The sequence below is a fragment of the Rhinichthys klamathensis genome, unplaced genomic scaffold (genome assembly GCF_029890125.1).
Source record: "Rhinichthys klamathensis goyatoka isolate OS25496 unplaced genomic scaffold, OSU_Roscu_1.1 h1tg000292l_1, whole genome shotgun sequence".
NCBI classification, from domain to species: Eukaryota; Metazoa; Chordata; class Actinopteri; order Cypriniformes; family Leuciscidae; genus Rhinichthys; species Rhinichthys klamathensis.
This window is the reverse complement of record NW_026606811.1, coordinates 136,817-143,315: the sequence shown is the minus strand read 5'-3', so window position 1 is coordinate 143,315 and position 6,499 is coordinate 136,817.

The window sequence follows — 6,499 nt, the reverse complement described above, 5'->3', positions numbered from 1 at the left end:
GTAGGTGATTTTTCTAGAAAAAACTTTTTTATGCTGGTTAAAAGTCTCTTCACATCCTGATAGCAATCAAGTTAAGTGGTCTGTCTATGTATATCATCTGTGAGAGGCGTAGGACCATAAAATGTTTGTCCAATCATTGCATTCGGTCCGAATGCAGCAATGTGTTGTCCTACCTGCCAACGTATGTATTTTCACATCTCCGTGCATCGTCAACAGAACGTGTCATGCTATGCAGAGCAGACGTCTGATCTTGACGGATTGGACAGAAGAAATGAACTTCTGTGAAAGAAGGCGGAGCCTCAGCGCACACCTACCTATAATGTAATCGCCAAGGACCAATGGTAGTACAAAGGTGTTTACCAGCTGAAGCGAAATTTTCCGGAAAGTTCGGCTTAGCTAGCAAGCTGTTTGAACTACCAAAACTAACTCCAATCAAAGTTCATTTTGGGCGAAATGACATCACATCAGTTCGTTCTTCGATTTCGCTTGAAGTAGGCTATATCAGGGCCTTTAGACAGACGTCAGTCACCGAGCACCGCAACCTAAACAGCAGCCACCTCTTATGCTCCTTATGCTCCAGCCACCTCAACAAGCTTATGCTGCGTTCATGCCATAACTGCTGTAATTTGGAAGAGATCAAATCCTGTGACGTTATAAGAGCAGTTTGTGTACTATCAATGCCAAAATTAATCTGTAGCAGTCAGGTGATACAGGTCAGTGCTCTTTAAGTGGTTTATGTTCATTATTATTTTAATGCTATGTGCTTTGAGACATGAGGTAATTAAACATCGTCTCTCTTTTGTTTGCTCCCTGCTGTACGCGTTCATGTGTTTTAAAGGAGGTGTGGCTTTGGAGATGCTCTTTGGAGATGCTCAAGGGATCTTATGCTCAAAGCTATCTCGCTATTGCTTGCCTCTCTGAAAATAACCTACCCTACCTTTCATTTACATATCAGCCTTCCCAAACAATTCCTTTATGGACTGCAACTATGCATGAATGTCTTTTAGAATGTGACAATACCACAACACAAGCCACAAATTAGCATCAACATCTTCAAGTCTTGCTATCAAGTCTTGCTTACCATCTCACTATTAACTAGTTCTTTAAATCATCACTGTATATCAAAAATCTATATTGTGCTTTGTTTGTAGTTTTAGCAAACTGATCAGCCGTAATGTGAATTGTAACAGTAATTTTGTTGCATAGTTCATTGTCACATTACTTAGGCCAGCATTTCAGCCTTCCTGTTTGTCAATTATTTAGGACTGTCATGTTTCCGGCTTCTAAACACTAGATTGAAAGATTACTTTTCCATACAAATACTACTATAGAAATATTTACAGTAAGTGGGTCTTTGAATTGCCCACACAGTTTTTTTTTTTTTTTTTGGCAATGTTGTGGAGCCGTTTTAAAAAAAGAAGCTGAAAAACATATCAATCCAAAGGCCCTTACAAACATCAGATCATATTATTGGAGCTATCCATGCAAAAATCCAGATAATCAAGAGTTTGCTAACTTTTTTTCCCCACAACTGTAAGTTTTTATTTTGTTCATAAACAGTTTAGCAGCAATCTTGATGATTTGGTACATCAGCCCCATAACAGTGTTGCATTGTAAATGCTTGTGTGCAGTTTTCTCTGCTTCGTGTTTCACTGTTCTCTGTGTTGCAACAGTTTTTCTTTTTTGGGGGTGGGGTGGGGGGGGGGGGGGGGGGTCTCAGTCCTGTTCAGTGAACTATGCAGTCTCATGGGTAACAGAAAGCAAGCAAGAGTAGGGCAGAATGCAGTGACTAAACAGGAAGTGGTCATACATAGAGATCTCTGGTGGATGAAACAGTGAAACTCTTATCTCCCCGCTCACAATTGAAGCTTTTTTTTTAGACTGCACTGATCATAGAACTAAACACTTCTGTAAGCTGCAGTTTTATTTCATTTGCTGAAAACTTTGTATATGTATAAATAGTCTATGGATGTTTGTAAATTAATTTAGCAAGTTTTTTACATTTTCTTTAAAAAAGTGAAAATAGTGGTGCTTAACTTCCCACCACAATGGGTGTTGTGGGTGGTTGCCAGAGCATTCGTATGGGGAGTTTTTTTCTTTCTTTCTTTTTTCTTTGTTAAATGGTTTTAGGTTGTTCTTGGTTACTGTTTGTCCAAGTCAAAAACAGTTCAGTTTTGATATTCTGGTTCCTAGATATGGCTGCCTTCCTCATTCAATGTACTTTATCTTCTTTTTTTTCTCCAGGTGGGCCAATAAATATGATCCTTTATAAAAGTAATACCATCCTCCACAACAAGTCACAAATTTAAAGAATCACTTGTTAAAGTATCAGCAAAGAGTACATAGCTGTAAAGTAAAAGGCCTTTTAGTATAATTCCAAAAACGTTTCTCTTCTCTTGGTACATTTCTTGTTGCTGTGAAATCTTTACTGATTTTTATATATGTAAGAATAACTTTTATATTGTTATTATAGTACCCCAGTAGAGAAAAACCTATACCAAAATGTATTTAAAATTCATTTATTTCATACTAAATATACTACAAAACCATTAACATATTTACTGACATATCGCTTGAGACTTACTGATATACATATTATAATTAAACTTTATTTGGAGTTCTTTATTGCACAATGCACATTTCTCAATATTAAGCCTAAAATGTGTTTAATATCACTATTAGTAAGGATAGTATGGTCTCTGTATAATAGCAGTCTATTAATGCAAGATATTTTAAGTGTACCTATGGGCTTCTTACTTGCAATAGTTCCACTTTAGCACAATCAAATATAAGTATTTCTTTAGTTGGACCTCAGGACTACTTCTGGATAACTAAATTGCATTACTGTAAGTACAAAATTAGTTGTTCTAATTTAGCAGACTTTAAGTATACCAATTTAGTATTGGCTACTAAAAGTACATAAATATGTAAATGCATTTGTAGTATACTTAAGCATAAAATAAAAGTATTTCAAATACATTTTAGTATATTTATTTTTCACTAGGGTAACTGAAGCAACTTAGGTTTACTTGATTATCCATACATAATTTTTTTAAGAATTAGCATTGTATTGCTTTGCATTATGTTTTTCTACTTACAATAATAACTACAGATCTTTGATCACAAAACTAAGCATTTCAATGTCATCTTACTGACATTATTAGGAGATATAGAGTGACAACTGATATTTATATGCAATTTGTGTGTCACGACACGCACACACAGGGAATAGAGATCCAAAAGCAGTTTTATTTAAAGGGTAATCCGTACTCACAACCAGTCCAGGCAAAGGTCAAAATCCAAAAAGGCAATCCAAAAACATAAAAGACAAACACTAGAAACAGGCTCGAAATAACAACAGAAGTGAGGGGACAATGTACAAGGACTCCATGACAAACACTGAAACAGACAGGGTATACACTCACCTAAAGGATTATTAGGAACACCATACTAATACTGTGTTTGACCCCCTTTCGCCTTCAGAACTGCCTTAATTCTACGTGGCATTGATTCAACAAGGTGCTGAAAGCATTCTTTAGAAATGTTGGCCCATATTGATAGGATAGCATCTTGCAGTTGATGGAGATTTGTGGGATCCACATCCAGGGCATGAAGCTCCCGTTCCACCACATCCCAAAGATGCTCTATTGGGTTGAGATCTGGTGACTGTGGGGGCCATTTTAGTACAGTGAACTCATTGTCATGTTCAAGAAACCAATTTGAAATGATTCGAGCTTTGTGACATGGTGCATTATCCTGCTGGAAGTAGCCATCAGAGGATGGGTACATGGTGGCCATAAAGGGATGGACATGGTCAGAAACAATGCTCAGGTAGGCCGTGGCATTTAAACGATGCCCAATTGGCACTAAGGGGCCTAAAGTGTGCCAGGAAAACATCCCCCACACCATTACACCACCACCACCAGCCTGCACAGTGGTAACAAGGCATGATGGATCCATGTTCTCATTCTGTAAACGCCAAATTCTGACTCTACCATCTGAATGTCTCAACAGAAATCGAGACTCATCAGACCAGGCAACATTTTTCCAGTCTTCAACTGTCCAATTTTGGTGAGCTCTTGCAAATTGTAGCCTCTTTTTCCTATTTGTTGTGGAGATGAGTGGTACCCGGTGGGGTCTTCTGGTGTTGTAGCCCATCCGCCTCAAGGTTGTGCGTGTTGTGGCTTCACAAATGCTTTGCTGCATACCTAGGTTGTAACAAGTGGTTATTTCAGTCAAAGTTGCTCTTCTATCAGCTTGAATCAGTCGGCCCATTCTCCTCTGACCTCTAGCATCAACAAGGCATTTTCGCCCACAGGACTGCCGCATACTGGATGTTTTTCCCTTTTCACACCATTCTTTGTAAACCCTAGAAATGGTTGTGCGTGAAAATCCCAGTAACTGAGCAGATTGTGAAATACTCAGACCGGCCCGTCTGGCACCAACAAACATGCCACGCACAAAATTGTTTAAATCACCTTTCTTTCCCATTCTGACATTCAGTTTGGAGTTCAGGAGATTGTCTTGACCAGGACCACACCCTTAAATGCATTGAAGCAACTGCCATGTGATTGGTTGATTAGATAATTGCATTAATGAGAAATTGAACAGGTGTTCCTAATAATCCTTTATGTGAGTGTATATACACAAGTGCTAACAGGGTGACGAGAAACAGCTGTAAGGCAATGAACAATCAGTGACAGACAGGATCATGGGAATTGTAGTGAGAATGCATAGACACCGTGAAAACTGAGGACCTCTAGTGTTTAACCCAGGGAACAACCAAACACTGTGACATTGTGTTAGTAGTGTGCTGTTCTGTTATAAAGATCTCATCTCATTGATTTACATTACAAACAATTATCAGAATTCTATCTATTGATGAATAGAATTTATCTATTCATCTATCCATCTTCATCTATTTCATAGTGTTTTTTCCTACTTGAGGCCTACTAAAATATGATACTCAACGAAAGATATATATGCAATATATATAAAGTTTTTTTTTTATATATATATTTCTAAAAAAAAAAAAACCTGTTACATTAAAAAAACTTGATTTTTCTCACTATTATTTCATATGTCAGGTTTTACAGGGTTTGACTTGAAGACAACCTTGAACATAGAAATAAGTGTAGAAATAAGATTTCCCTGGGGTTCTGATCTGTTTGGACAGTATTTTTTTAGCAGCAGCATTAGCTATATAGCAGCTGTATCTAGGCTTATAGCACCCCTTCCACAGAAACAGAAGCCATAGCCAGCCTACCTGTGCCATTCCTCCCACAGCCACAGCTATGTATAACACCGCTATAACAGCAGCAGCAACCACACCAGCCTCTGTAGAGAAATGCCACACAAACCACAGAAATATTTACATGAGAAAATATTTCTAGAGTATGACAACTAGTTATATATATACAACTAGATGCACATGGTTCTTCAGAGTCTCATAACCAAGGTGCCAAAAGTGTATTGTTACCCAGCTCTCCAAAACTCATGCTGCGATTGCGTATCATGACCACGAGTGGCGCTGCTAACGTGGTTATTAATGCAGCATGCAGGCTATAGTTGAGCACCACTAGATGGAAGCAGTGACTTATGGAATATGAAGTCTGTTGGTTTCCAATAATAGAAAATGATGAATAAGGTAAGAAAGAAAGAAAGAAAGAAAGAAAGAAAGAAAGAAAGAAAGAAAGAAAGAAAGAAAGAAAGAAAGAAAGAAAGAAAGAAAGAAAGAAAGAAAGAAAGAAAGAAAGAAAAAGTTTTCACGTGCTTTCATTTGCCTATCCTCTGGTGCTGCTCCTGTGGTGGTCAAAATGTACAATTGTTTTAAAGTGTGTTAAAAGTTGTATTGTGAAAATAAGAAAATGCATGATGCTAATATACTTTTAATAAGGATAGTACCATTTTTGTTAGTATATTTGCAATGTACTAGGGAATATATTTCAAATACAATAAAGTATACTTTTTTTTTCACTAGGGTTGATATCTCAAAAATGAGATTTTGTTTGGGCGCAGTACCAAACGTTTCCACTAGATGAAATTCGCGACTCGTGTCCATTATTATTATTGTTTTATTTTAATTAATTATTTTTTTGTTTACTTTTGCAAGTGCCAAAAAAACCTTTACCACGTTTCGTACAATTGAAAAAATATTTACAAAAAGAAAAAGTTAAAATTTTCAGTCAAAAATGACCGAACAGTACCAGAGGTTTATGGAAAAAATGACGCTGTTGCTAATGTGAGTGCTGATGGGACCGGAGAGAGAATAGGGCTCTAAATCCCTCCACCCCAAGCTACCCCGAGATGGAGGTGTAACCCCGTTGCCTAGGTTACACCTCCAGCTGCCACCTGAAGCGAAGCATCGCACCATCCGCCTCGCGAAAGACAATATACCTTACACGTCAACACCTATTAAAAACTCAAACAAAAATATACTCGGAAGAAAGAGTCAGAGGATATTAAGACACGCGCGCGCTCACGCGCGCACCACGCACAC